Raw genomic sequence first — 13,358 nt, forward strand, 5'->3', positions numbered from 1 at the left:
TGAGGAAATGTTAAGTTGCAGTCTGCAGCTGGAGGATTTTACGTAGGCACCTGTGGGTTTGAGTGCATTCAATATACAGACTGCAGTAGGAGGCTGGCATTGACTCTGCTGACTCCAGTACACTCTTTCACTGCTGTGCTGCCTGTTTCTCCACTGTCTAGAAGACAAACAAAATGGTGCAGCATGTTTTGGGCTTAGGAAAAGAATAACCTTCAACATGATACAGAGGTGGGTTTGCCACATTGAAGGAGAAAGAAAATTGATAAGATTAAGGGCTTGGATATAGTTAAAGATGTTAGTTCTCTTTGGCTGTTTAGGATTTGTTTATAGATATTTGAGAATGAGAATGTACTGAATTTTGCATGCCCCTAATGTGAAGGAGGTACAGATAAATTGTGTAGCAATCAACAAATGCATGCACATGAGTTAATGATTATTTATGTTTATAGTATGTGAATATACATGTATATCTTCCGTAAGTTTTTTCTATTAAAACTATAGGGGGTTTTTGGTAGGCACTTTATAAGTCATCTTTATTATTATTATTATTATTGCTATTGTTATTATTATTATCCATTTGTTGCAGCTCCTGCCAAATGGTTCTCTCCTTGTTTGTTCATTTTATGAGTGAGGGTTAGCCAAGCATTCTCTAGTGAGATGTGGAAAATCAGTAGAGTGAACACTGGAGTTGACTTCATTTTTTATTGATGACTGTTATAGTCATGATTTAAATGATTACTTGTTTCTTGAAAGTCAGATGCCTACAAGAACGGCCATGTTGTGAACGATGACTGTGAAAAGAGAGAATAAGGACCTAGGGCAAATCATATTCCTCTTCCCTTAGTTTCTTCAGGAATGTTCAGCATCTTGCTTTAAACTACATTATCACTTAGGTGTACACTGTTAGAACAGTTGACTTTTAGACACATTCAAAAATGTTTTTCTGAAAATAATTTAGTTCTGCAGAAATTTGTCTCCCTATAATATATTGTAATATTGGACTACACTTATGGCTATGATATAGGTGGAGAGCCATATAGTTAAGGCAATATCTACTATTTGAATAAAACCACATATCACAGATTTAGCTTTAAAAAAAAATCTTGGCACTCATTAATGCAGTGCTTCCACAACACCCTGTTGAGTTAGAAAAAAGAAGAAAATAGTAGATTCACTAGGTCCACCTGGGTGTGGGCCTGAATATCTGGGCTGGTTACATTATGTAGTTCTTGAGATGAGCAATATTTAAGCAATGCAGCATTACCTCTAGTACATAAAAAGTATTTTATAGATTTCCACTGCAGGTGTTTTTTATCAGAATATATTATAATTATAATTTCACCATCTGTAGAAGACAGTTTAACAAAAAATCTATTTAAATGTTACTGTCTTTTAGAAATGAAATTAGGGAATGTCCAACCAGAGCCTTAATTTTATTGGTTGAGAAAATATTTGACCAAGCATTTAGAATACTCTTCTTAAGTGTTGTAGTGATTGACTTATTTTAGGCAAAGCCTGAACTTATTTTTAAATATTTTAACAACATTTTACCTCAAGTTACTTGAATCATCTCATGTGTATCTAAGTTGAATAAACATGTTTACTGCTGTCTACTACTAGTTACTGGGAGAGTTGCCTTTTTCCCCTAAAGAGAAATAATTAAGGAAGAACAGCATTTATCTTAATATGCATTGTTTTAATCATATTCTTTATATCTTCTCTAACATTTTCCTGATGGAAATATTTTGTCCAAATCCTTAACTTCTTAGTATTATCTTGGTTATGTTGTATAAGTCTAAACAATATAATGAGGCTTTTAGATGTCATGCTTAATAACATATCCAACCTGAAATCTAAACACATTGACATATACTATTATATATTATTAGATCACTTCTTATGTCTAAAATGTTATATAACCCTGATGGAACGTTGCAGATGAAAGAAAGAAAGCTGATTGGTTCCTCATGTGGCACAGGAACCGGGGATGCTCTCCAAATCAGAGGCATTCACAGCAGGGTGGATGGGTAGTAGTATCATACCACAAACAAATGAAATATAAGGGAGCGGGATTAAAATTGAAAGTGAAGCTATTAAAGTAGTTCAGTAACACCCCACTCTGAGACTCTTTCTTCTAGCCCTTTATCTCCCTGGTAGTGTTTTTTTCTTTTCTCCCAAACATTCTTTTCTTTCCTGATTGTTACTTTAAGGTAGAATTAAATTTCATCAGGTAGATGGCTAATTATTTCTTTAAATGGTTCATTTATATACTAAAAGAATTCTTCTAAAAAGAAATAGTTTCAGGTTGTTTTGATAAAAGTTAATTAATGATGTAGTTGCTGAATAGTTTTGAAAATATAGATGAGTAGAAGTTTTTCCTTGGATTACAGATTGAGTCCTGAAAGAGCAGTGCTGCTCACTGTTATTCTCCTCTTGATCCCATAACACATTAAAATAGAATTAGATAATTTGTTATCTAAGACTTTTGTGAAACTGTGAAGGCACATTGTAATTGGCATTCAAACAGCAGGATACTGCAGTCAAAATAGGTAGAGAATTGTTTTTCATGCTGGCTATTAGGAACACCCTTGAGAAGAGAGAATAGTGCATGTTAGCTTTTATATATTATTCATGACTAGCTGGTCTGTTGGAATATAGTTGTAAATTTTATTGCCAAATATTTGACTCTGCTTTAATTTAAAATATTTACAATACCTATAATTAAAACTATAGCATTCAAAGATTTTTATATTTAAAAAGATAATGGCTTAACTGCTTTTAAAGGGTGGGGTCAGGGAGATGACTATAGGGGCAAGAATCAGATTTGGGGAAAAAAAAAAGAATAGATTGCATTAAAAAACCTAGTAGAGAAATAAAGCATATTTAAAGAATAGCATAAAATATACAAATATATTCTTATCAAAATTAGCTATTTTTGCTTCTCCACTGACGTTCCAAATTAACTGATAATGCTAATAGTCTGGCTAGAGACATCTGGTTACTAGTGTTGCCAGTGAAAACAAAATGGCTGTTGAAGAGTCATACTGTAAATTTGTGACAGAGAACTGGCTGCAATTAAGATATCTTTTGTTGAAAGGGAATTTACCAAACTAGCATGATGAAATGACTTTTGGTTATATGGTTTTGCAAAGGAGAAGAAAATTTGTTAACAGATGCTTTATTATAGTATAAAAAAGGTTTTGCAAATTCAATTAGAACATAAGTTTGCCACCAAGAACTTACGGATTTTAATGGTATTCTTTAGAGAAATTTAATAAATTATGCCAACCATTTGATTAGTTCATATAGTTCTTTTGTAGGATAGTCTTGTTTGTTTTTTAAGCTTTCATGTTAGCACAAAAAGGTGCTTATAAGGGGTTGTAGGTTTTTTTTTTTTGCCTGTTAAATGCTTAGAAGAAGAAAAAAAGTTTAATTAGAATGAAAATATAGTTCATAAAAGTGACAACTTGGAACCTTTTCAAGTATTTATATAGATAATTTGAAGCAAATTCCTTGTTTTATAACAGTAAGCCTTTTCCATGAAATTTAAATGGTCATAGAAAGGATACGGGATGTTACAGTATTTAATGGACTTTAATAGGTTGGGAAACATTTGAAAAGATAAGTATGTGAATTAAGTGTCTTCAACCTCCATTAATCCTTGGGTAGTCAGAGACTATAATGTTACTAAAAAGTGAGGTTAATTGATTATTCCCTTCTAGTCCTAAGTATATAGTGCAAATATCTCCAAATACTTGATTTATATTGACTCTACTTATTGATAGAGTGGAGAAGACAATGAGTAAATAGGCTAAATGCAACCGAAAATGTCCTTTTATTTGTAGTCCTGCCATTAACAGAAGGTTAAGGCAGAACAAGCCTCATAATTCCCTTCATTCTCCTCTGGAGGACACATTTGTATACAATGCATTGTCCTGAATTTCAGAAAGAAAAAAAAAACAACTTCTAGTATGCACCTCCTGTATATGCTCTGTGATTCTTTCTTATTTCAATGGAAGATCACCTAGCAGCTTATTTGACACCCCCTCCCCGCAAATAACATAGGTCTCTAAGTAACTCTGAAAGCTAATTCAAAAAGCTTTTTTTAAAAAACAGAGATTCAGTGGCAATAGTTGGAAATACAATTCTAAGGCATTTATGAAGCTTGTCCTAATCACACAAACGAAGTTTACCTTTTGTGAACATGTGGTATCACAGTCTATAAATTGACTTATTGATTGCTTCCCTCTTTGGGAAGTCTGTATCAATTCAATTCATCTAGCACTTATTAAGTGCTTACTGTGTGCCAGACATTGTGCTAAGTACTTGGCATATGAAGAAAGGAAAACATAAAACTCAACAGTTCCTGCTTGCCTGGAACTTACAGTCTAACGGGGAAGACAAGATACAAACAATTATGTACAAATAAGATATCATGCACGTTAAATTGGGGGTAGACCCAGAGGGAAGGCACTAAGATTAAGGAGGGCTGGGAAAGGCTTTTTGCATAAGGTGAAACTTTAGCTGAAATTTGAAGGAAGCAGGAGGAGGACATGAGGAAGGAGTATTCTGGGTATGGGGGACAAGTAGTGAAAATGTTCAGAGCTCATTGTTGGAGGTTTGTGTATAAGAAAGATCAGGGAGGCCAGTGTCACTGGATTTCAGAATATGTAGAGGGAAATTAGGTGTAAGAAAACTGGAAAAGTAGGAAAGGGGTTAGGTTTTGAAGAACTTTAAAAGCCAAACAGAGGGGCAGCTAGGTGGTGCAGTGGATAGAGTACTGGCCTTGGAGTCAGGAGGATCTGAGTTCAAATCCGGCTTTAGACACTTAATACTTGCTAGCTGTGTGACCCTAGGCAAGTCACTGAACCCCAATTGCCTCACCAAAAAACCTCCAAAACCAAACCAAAACAAACAAACAACAACAACAAAAAAGCCAAACAGAATATTTTATATTTGATTCTGGAGTTGTTAAGTAACCACTGGAGTTTTTGAACAGGGAAGTGATATGGTCAGGCCTTTACTTTAAGAAAAATGATTTGACAGCTAAATTGAGTTTGGATTGAAATGGGGAGAGATTTGAGGCAAGGAGATTCATCAGAAGTCAATATGCAAGGGGGTAGCTAGATGGCGCAGTGGATAAAGCACCAGCCCTGGATTCAGGAGGACCTGAGTTCAAATCCAGCCTCAGACACTTGATACTTACCAGCTGTGTGACCCTTGGGAAGTCACTTAACCCTCATTGACCTGAGCAAAAAAAAAAAAAAAAAGGCAATATGCAACATTGACTATGTAATAGGACAGGTATGAGGTGATGAGGACCTGTACTGGGGTGGTGACATTGTCGGAGGAGAGAAGGGGGCATATGTGAAAGATGTTATGAAAGCAGAAACAAGAAGACTTGACAACTGATTGGATGTGGTGTTCAGGAGGGGGAGATTGAGGAGTAGATGACATGGGCTTGAATAGCTGAGAGGATGGTGGCACCCTCAACAGTAATAGGGAAGTTAGAAAGAAAGAACTTGAAGAAGGGGTGTGGAGAGCTCAGTTCAGTTTTGGACATGTCAAGTTTAAGATGTCTGTGAGATACCCAGTTTGAGATAGCCAAAAGACAGTTGGAACTGTGAGACTGGAGGTCAAGAGAGTGATTAGGGCAGGACAAATAGATCTGAGAGTCATCTGCATAGAGATAATTAAAATCATGGAAGCTGATTAGATCTTCAAGTGAAAGAGTATTGAGGGAGAAGAGAAGAGAGCCCGGAACAGATCCCTGTTATCCCACTCTTAGTGGGTATGACCTGAATGAAGATCCAACAGAGGAGTCAAAGGAGTGTTCAGACAGGTTGGAGGAGAACCAAAAGTGACTAGTATCCCAAAAACTGGAGAGAAGAGAGTATCTAGGAGGAGAGGGTGATTGACAGTGTCAAGCAGAGAGGTCAGGAAGGATGAGAATAGAAAGAAAGCCATTATATTTGGCAATTAGGAGATCCTTAGAAACTTTGGAAAGAGACGTTTCAGTTGAATGATAAGGTTGGAAGCCAGAATTCAAAAAGTTGAGAGTAAGAGGAAAGGAAGTAGAAGAACCAATTGTAGATGGCCTGCTCAAATAGTTTAGCTACTAAAGGGATAAGTTACAGGATGATATGGATCAAGGGATGGGTCAAGTGAGGATTCTTTGAGAATGGGGAAGATGTGAGCATGTTTATAGGCAGTATGCAAGTAGTTGATAGAAAGTGAGAGATTGAAGATAGGTGAGTGAGGATTGTAGAGATGGAGAAGGTAGGATAGAATGGGATCACTTTTACATATAGAAGAGTTTGTTCTGGCAAGACAGGCTACTTTATATGAGATGGGACTGAAGGGAGAAAGAGTGGCAGAAGACATCTGAGCTATTTAAGACAAGGAATAAGGTAGAAGAGAGAGATTCTGTGAATCACTTCATTTTTATTTCAGTAAAATATGAGGTAAGTTTTTCAGCTTAGAGGGTAAAGTGAGGGGAAGCTGTGGAACGTTTGAGGAAGGATGAAAAGGTATGGAAAAGCTGCTGGGATGGATAGGATAGTGAATTAATTAAGGACAATGTAAAAGATTTGACTTAACTCAGTGAAGACCCAGTTGAGATTATGTAACATTAACTTGTAGTGGACCCACTTAGCACAGTTTTAGGATTTTATCTTTGCTCAGCAGCTTTTATGTAGGTGCAAAGGAAGCAGATGGCGAAAATAATCCAAAACTGGGGTTTGGTAGGAAATTCTCTAGGATTAAAGGGCAAAGTACTCAAAAGAAGATAGCATAGAGTTGAATTGGTTTGCTAGGAGGTTAGAATGAGCAAAGGAAGAGAATTTGGCCAATGAGGTGTTGATGATCTGAGAAAGAAGTAAGGGGTGGGGGAGGTGGGGAGCAGCTTGATGACCCTGTATTCAGAGGACCTGAGTTCAAATCTGGCCTCAGACACTCAAGTGTCAACACTTACTAGCTGTGTGACCCTGGGCAAGTTACTTAACCCTCATAGCCCCACCAAAAAAAAAAAAAAGAAGTAAGGGGTGGAGGCATTGGAGGTCATGGTGAGGATGAAGAATAGGGTTTGGATTTACAAGGAAGGTGGAATTAAAGCATTATGAAGAATTAAAGGAATTTCAAAATTCATGAACATTGAAGTGTTATATTTGCTGGTGATAGTACCAAGGGCATGAGCACCTCTGTGTGTAGCTGTAGTGTGGTGGAGGCATAGGTCATGGGAAAAGAATAAATTCAGGAACTGGAGATTAGGATGTTTGAAGGAGTATTAGTATTTTTGTTCAAATTCCCTAGTATTAGGACAGGCATTGAGGAATTAAAAAAAAAAAAAAAAGACTGAGCCAGGCATTGAACTACCTGAGAAAGAAGAGGAGTGTCTGGGAGATTTGTAGATAACAGCCACCAGAATCTTGGTAGAGTGATAAATATGGATTGAATGAACTGAGCTCAGAGGAGGAGAGTTACTGAAGGGGTAGTGATAGTGGGAGAGCCTGGAAATGACAGTGGGGGACAAATAGTGATCCAATTCCTCCATCATGACCAGTGAGTTGAGGGGAGGGAGGGAATGAATATTCAGTATTCAATCACTGCTGTAAAGGGTGAGCATGGAAACTGTCTTCTGGAGGGATTCAGATCTCAAAGACTGCAAGAATACTTCTCCTATAAGTTACCATAGAAGTCAAAAAGTCTATCATTCACATTTTTACACATGTAGTAATAGATCCAAAGCCATAAGTTTTAAGTAGCTGGACTAGAAAAAAAATTGCCATACAGCAGTGAAGGCCCACAGGCCAGAACATATTCCGTGCATTATCACTGAGTTGTGTAATACATAAGATTCAGAAAATAATATACTAAATGTGAAATTGTTCATCCATCCTCCTTATGGAACAGGCAGTTCTGTGTTAACATGTTTTGAAGATGTGAATTTGTTCCAACACAGTTTGTATATTAGGGAACATTGTAAGTTAAACACAAATTCCCAGTTTGCTTTTGCCTGATTTTTTTTCATGGGAAACAGCAAGAAGACAAAAAATGATACCACTTTATAATAATGCTTAAGCTGCAACCCTTCCAGTGCCCACTTCCACAAGCAGACTTCAGGTCTTTCTCAAGGTAAAGTGGCATATTTATTGTGTATCTTCTGGTGCAGAATGAACTGTAAGTGGAGAGGTTGTAGTCTCTACCATTTTCACCCACACCCCTTTCTGCCCTGGCTTCCTGCCCCAAGGCCCAGAATTGTGGTGGTAGGCCCAACTTTCTTTTGCAGCCTGGGATACAGGCAGAGCATTTCATATATGGTCATTATTTATGTATTTCTAAACCATTTAACATGTATAAAACAATGCTACTTGTTTTTAAAATTAGATTCCTATTTTTTGTATGTCATTGATGAAATTTTTGAGTGTTGGTCCTCAAAAATGCTGTTTTTTATTACCTGATTTTTCATAATGAAGTATTTTGGGGGAACTGTTGTATTGCATTAAAACTACCTGTATCGTTTTCCATTTTATATTTCATTGTAATTTTAGAAATGTGGTGGGAGATTTATATGCTTCAATATGAACTTCATTATACATTAAAAAAAGAATCCTGAAGTCCCTGCCCTGTTATTAATTCCCTTTGACTTTAGATAAGTCATTTAACCTTCTGAAGGCTAAGTGAATCCCTACCCAAGCAAAGTGAACTCTGTTGCTTTGATAGATCTTTGGTTTCATTAATGTGAATGCTTCTTCTACTGATAAAGTAATTCATTTCAATCCAACAAACATTTATTAAGCACTTATTGTATATACGGCATTATGCAGGTCTTATCTTCTTTACATACTTTCATCTTGTATAATTTTATACTGTCTTTTCATTAATTCATCATAGAAGATCCATCCTATATGCAGGAGGCCTTTATAGCATTTAAAAATATTCATTCCAGGGGGCAGCTAGGTGGCACAGTAGATAAAGCACTGGCCCTGGAGTCAGGAGAACCTGAGTTCAAATCCAGCCTCAGACACTTGACACTTACTAGCTGTGTGATCCTGGGCAAATCACTTAACCCTTATTGCCCCACAAAAAAAAATTCATTTCAGTTCATTAAGTTATTAAAGAAGTAGGATGGCAAAGTAGAAATTGTAATGATGAAGATCTGGGTCTAAATGATGCTTCTCACACATATTGACTGTGACACTGAGCAGGTCATTTAACTTCTGTGTTCTAGGCTACTATCTATATCTATAAGCTATTTAGAAGGTGCTAGGATAAATAATAAGAAGGTACCTACCTGCATTGATGGAGAGAATTTCCTGTAGGTCCAGCCCCTAAGTGTCTCTTTTTTGTTTGTTTTTGTTTTTGTTTTTGGCTGGGCACTGAGGGCTAAGTGACTTGCCCAGGGTCACACAGCTAGTTAAGTGTCAAGTGTCCGAGGCCAGATTTGAACTCAGATCCTCCTGAATCCAGGGCCAGTCTTTTATCCACTGTGCCACTTAGCAGCCCCCCCTCCCCCAAGTGTCTCTTAAGTGCTAACTAGATGCTGTGCTAGTGGTTAGGGATAGAAAGACAAAAATGGAGTAACTTTTGTGTTCAGGGAATTTACATTCTACTTTAAGAAAATATATTGGTGGAGGAGTTGATACAAAATATGGATACAATAAATACAAAGTAATATCGATGAGAGAGAAACATGATTGGTATAATCAGTTGAAATGTCTTTTGAAGGCGTCACTCAAGCAGAGCCTTAATATCTCATGAAGCACTCGGGCTGTCCAACTATTTTCTCTCATTCTTGCTGCATGACTAGCTTCTTCTTTTTTCAGTCATGTTTGCCCTTGATGAATTCCTTTTATGCCTCTTCTCATGTACAAGTCATCCATGGGAATGTAAGATGGTTTACTTATGTCCATCATGAGTCTTTCATTTACCCCATGGGTTATTTGTAATTTTGATTCTTATGAGATGGTGATATCTCATGATTCAGGGTCTTAGAGCATCACTGAGAGATGAAAAAGCAGAAAACAGTTGGGAATCATTAAAATCACTGTACATTTCCATCAAATGCTTTATTTTTTTTGCAGGGCACTGGGGGTTAAGTGACTTGCCCAGGGTCACACAGCTAGTATGTGTCAAGTGTCTGAAGCTAGATTTGAACTCAGGTCTTCCTGAATCCAGGGCCAGTGCTTTATCCACTGTGCCACCTAGCTGCCCCCAAATGCTTTTTTGAGTTACCTACATAGGGATAATATTTTATCTTTTATGATGGGAGGGAGAATGAACAAGAGCCAAGAACAGAGTCCTACGAATACCTGTGCTAAGGGAATGGGAGATGGATAATGATCCATTGAAGACGACCTCGAAATTGAAGTTAAACAGAGAGAAAAACTAGGAAAGAATAATGTTAGGAAGCAAAGGGAAGAGATAGTGTCCAGGAAGAAGAATGTCAGAAGATACAAAGAGGTCATTTAGGATGAGAACTGAAAAAAGACCATTGGATTTAGAAGTTGTGATCTTTGGTAGCCTTGGATTCAGCAGTACTACTTATATGGTTGGCTCAGAAACTTGATCACAAGGCATTGAGAGATTCACTCAGCATGATTTTCTTTTTACATTAATTTCTTTGTATAACTTGTCCATATATACTGATAAAACATTTGGAGAACCTTGTATCAATAAGGAATACCTATTTTGTTTGGATTCTGTGAAGGATATCTTTTATGACATAGGAAACCACTTTAGGTAGACATATGCATGGCTGTTTTATAACTTGCTTAATGTCAGTTCTTATTAAATCATTGAACAAAATTATTTCTGCCATCATGGGCAAGCAACCTAGCCTAGCAGAAGTAGTAGTGTTCCCTTAGAGAGAGAGACAGAAGGTGGCATGTACCAGGCAGGTCAAATAATTGCTACCATCTTGGCCACTAACTTATTAGAGACTTCATTAGGAATACCTCCAGTAATGGCAGATGCTGAGAAAGGAAGAACTCTAGCATCTGCAGAAGCAATTGCCCTATGTCTCCACAGAGGTTGCTGTTTTGGAAGATAGCTGGATCTCTTACTTCCTCAGCAGCTGTAGCTACTGAAGACAGGAAAAAGAAAGTCCTGACAAAGCAGAATTGTCAAATGGTTCATCATCAGTAAAGGATATGGTTTTATCAATTGGAAACAACACTAAAGAAAACAGTATCATATGTGTCTTACTGGCACACCCTAAGGACCATTGGGCCTTTCCATCTGAACTCTCCTGTGTGTGTTGTCTTTTTTTCTTTTTCTTTTTGAGGCAATTGGGGTTAAGTGACTTGCCCAGGGTCACACGCTAGTAATTAGTAAGTGAATCCAGGGCCAGTGCTCTATCCACTGCGCCACCTAGCTGCCCCATATGTATTGTCTCTATTAGAATATCTGCCCTATTGAGAGCAGGGGCTATCTTGTTTTTGTTGGTTTGTTTTTATTAACATAGTGTTTGGCACATAGTAAGAGTTTTAAAAACACATTTTATTCAGACATTTTGTAGTTGCAGGTTTGGAAGCATACAGTTAAAGCAAAAATTTAGGATAGAAACAATGTGTTCTCTGAAGATTGTTCTGTATAGATACACACTTAAGTTTACCCTATAAAAATGAAGGTTATAGATTATTTCTTTGGTCCTTTCTAGCCGTGATCTAGGAAAGAAATGGCCAATATGGAAATATATTAATGAAATGTCATTTCTTTGTGAATAGTCCTTTAAAATCTTTTACATACTTAGTTATTAATATCAACTTCCTTCCTTTTTAGACTAAATTTTTTTCTAAATTCTATCTAATTATAATTAAAATACTTGTTTCTTTATTTCTAGAACTATAATATGGCAGTACATATGCGTCTCACTAGATTATTACATTTAGGAAAGGATGGTGTGATATTAATCTTTATATCTCCTAACAGTTTCCTGCATGGTACTTTACTCAGGTCCTTCCCAATTCTAAATCTTATACTATTATAACCTGGACAAAGAAATTTAGGAATAAATCCTTCTTGACAATAGTAGTGGTTAAAGACCAAATGTGTTAAATTCTAGGCCTTCAATAAATATTCAGTGTATTTGCATTACCATTTTATTTTGTTTCTTTGATGAGACATGTGACTATGGATTTTTTGTTTTATTTTCAGGTTTTTCTATTCCGCTAATCATTTCTGCTCTGTAGACCATACATTCTATGTTCACAATTCTTATTTCTCTTTTAAGCCATTGAGGAACATTATGTAGTGCTTTTTAGTAATTGGGGGATCCACAGGGTTCAATGCTTCATCAGGTATTGATCCATTTTCCTTGTTATTTCAATATTTACAATTATGTGGACTCTTTTACCTGATCTGGAAGCTGTATTCCCTTCTGCTATTAATATCATCCCTGTTGGTTTATCTGCTTATGATCAGGGTCTTTTAATTGATTTTTCTTCCTCTTGAGATCTTTTTCACCCTACTCTCCACCCCTTTCTCTTATAAACCCCTATTGCTTACTTTCTTTCTCCTTCCCTTTTTAGTATAATTTCCTTCAGGGCTAGACTGCAGAGCCATCTTAGCCTCCTCCCACTGTGCAATTCATTGTTCACTGGCCTAAGTCTCTGCATCAGGTGAATTCTTGGGAGACAAAACTGGCCCCGGATCCTGGTTTTTTTCCATCAGGCTTAGTGGAGTTCCCCTATTCTGGAGTTGCCCCAGTTCCCTCTATTCTGCAGTTCTTTGGTTGAGTTCTGTTGTGTCTCAGTTACTGCCATGCTGAAACCCAACTGAACAGGTTTCCTGAGGGTCTGTAGAAAACAGCTACCAGAATCTTGTTTGAGTGATAAATTTGGATTCAATGACCTTTTGCAAAGCTTTGGGGCTAATCTTGTCTTTATAATTTTGCAGTATTCACAAGGTCATAGTTTTAGATCTAGAATAGGGACCTTAGAGGCCATCAGATCCAACCCTAACCCTCTTACCTTATAGATGAGAAAACTGGGACTGAGAAGGGATAAATGGTTTGTCCAGGGTCACAGAGCTAATAAGTGTCTACATCAGGATATAAACTTGGATCTTCTTGACTCCAAGCCTGGCATTTCATTCACCATATTGCCCAGCTGTCTCAATTCAGTTTTGATTGTTTTGTCATTGTTCTTTCTATTAAACTTGTTTTACTCATGCATATCATTTTGCTCTCTAACCTTGTCTTGCAGAAGTTCCTATAAATCTTACTTGCTTCTCTCTAGTCATCATGTTTGTCCTTTCAGTAACATTGCATTACTCATGTACCAACATTACATTACTCATGTACCAGTTTGTTTAGGCATTTCCCCTAATAATTGACATCTTCTTTGTTTTCAGTTCTT

The 13,358-nt window shown here is 36.9% G+C and overlaps 1 protein-coding gene across 8 annotated transcripts in view; it reads left to right on the forward strand.

Moving 5' to 3' along the window:
• The window catches only part of TANC2 (tetratricopeptide repeat, ankyrin repeat and coiled-coil containing 2), a 558,975-nt gene that overhangs the window by 62,806 nt on the left and 482,811 nt on the right, over positions 1-13,358 (forward strand). Inside the window, exon 1 of one of the 8 annotated variants that reach the window (XM_044000444.1) lies at positions 200-228. The exons of the other annotated variants lie outside the window; for them this stretch is intronic. The gene's annotated coding sequence lies outside the window, so the exon portion shown is untranslated. Of the gene's footprint in view, positions 1-199; positions 229-13,358 lie in introns of those variants that run through there. 8 annotated transcript variants of the gene reach the window in all.

This window comes from Dromiciops gliroides, chromosome 4 (assembly GCF_019393635.1).
Source record: "Dromiciops gliroides isolate mDroGli1 chromosome 4, mDroGli1.pri, whole genome shotgun sequence".
Taxonomy (NCBI): domain Eukaryota; kingdom Metazoa; phylum Chordata; class Mammalia; order Microbiotheria; family Microbiotheriidae; genus Dromiciops; species Dromiciops gliroides.